The following is a 1,617-nucleotide window of genomic DNA, read 5'->3' as shown; positions in this document are numbered from 1 at the left end:
AAATTCGGAGAACCTTTAGGATTTCCGTAACATTTCCGTCCGCCATATTAGTTCAGCCATTGTGAATTTCAAAATTTTTATCATAATTTCGAAACGAGCGGCCCCTAAAACCTCATCATACCAATTTTCAACGAAATCGGAGAACCTTTAGGTTTTCCGTAACATTTCCGTCCGCCATATTGGTTCAGCCATTTTGAATTTCGAGATTTTGATCACAATTTCGGAACGAGCGATCTCTAAAACCTCACGACACAAATTTTCATCGAAAACGGAGAACCTTTAGTATTTCGGCAACATTTCCGTCCGCCATATTGGTTCAGCCATTTTAAATTTCGAAATTTTGATCACGGTTACGAAATGAAAAGTACCTAAAATCTCACGATACCATTTCCATCAAAAACGGAGAACCTTTAGGATTTCCGTAACATTCCCATCCGCCATATTGATTCAGCCATTTTGAATTTCGAAATTCTTATCACGAATTCGGAACGAGTGATCCCTAAAATCTCATAATACCAATTTTTACCGAAATCGGAGAACATTTAAGAATTCGGTAACATCAAAAACGAAGAACCTTTAGGATTTCCGTAACAATCCCATCCGCCATATTAATTCAGCCATTTTGAATTTCGAAATTCTTATCACGATTTCGAAACGAGTGATCCCTAAAACCTCATAATACCAATTTTTACCGAAATCGGAGAACATTTAAGAATACGGGAACATTTCCGTACGCCAAATTAGTTCAGCCATTTTGAAAATCGAAATTTTTGTCATGATTACGAAACGAGCCTTAAACCACACGAAACCAATTTTCGCCGAAACCAGGGAATATTTAAGATTTCAGTAACATTTCCGTCCGCCATATTGGTTTAGCCAATTTGAATTTCGAGATTTTGGTCATCGAAAACGGAGAACCTTTAGGATTTCCGTAACATTCCCAACGAACGAGCCTAAAACCACACGAAACCAATTTTCGCCGAAACCAGGGACCATTTAAGATTTCAGTAACATTTCCGTCCGCCATATTGGTTCAGCTATTTTGAATTTCGAAATTTTGATCACAATTTCGGAACGAGCGACCCCTAAAACCTCACGACACAAATTTTCATCGGAAACGGAGAACCTTAAGGATTTCGGTAACATTTCCGTCCGCCATATTGGTTCAGCCATTTTGAATTTCGAAATTTTGATCACAGTTACGAAATGAGCAGCCCCTAAAACCTCATCATACCAGTTTTCAACGAATTCGGAGAACCTTTAGGATTTCCGTAACATTTCCGTCCGCCATATTGATTCAGCCATTTTGAATTTCGAGATTTTGATCACGATTTCGGAACGAGCGACCCCAAAAACCCCTAAATACGAAACCACGTCGAAATCGGAGCACTACAACACCCCTTTGAATAGAGGCTTCAAAAAAACCTGACACGCCAATTTTAATATAGGATAAATTAAGTGATAGGAACATGATGATATTTTAATTTTTCTTGAAACTATTTAAATAAAATGTTGTTTTATTTTATATACACTACTCAACAAAATCTAGGGAACACTTTCAAACACGCTAAAAATTGAGCAATATTCAGAACACCATAATTCAATGAAAAATCATCG

The sequence above is a fragment of the Trachymyrmex cornetzi genome, unplaced genomic scaffold (genome assembly GCF_001594075.2).
Source record: "Trachymyrmex cornetzi isolate Tcor2-1 unplaced genomic scaffold, Tcor1.1 scaffold681, whole genome shotgun sequence".
NCBI lineage: Eukaryota > Metazoa > Arthropoda > Insecta > Hymenoptera > Formicidae > Trachymyrmex > Trachymyrmex cornetzi.
This window is presented reverse-complemented; position numbering follows the sequence as displayed.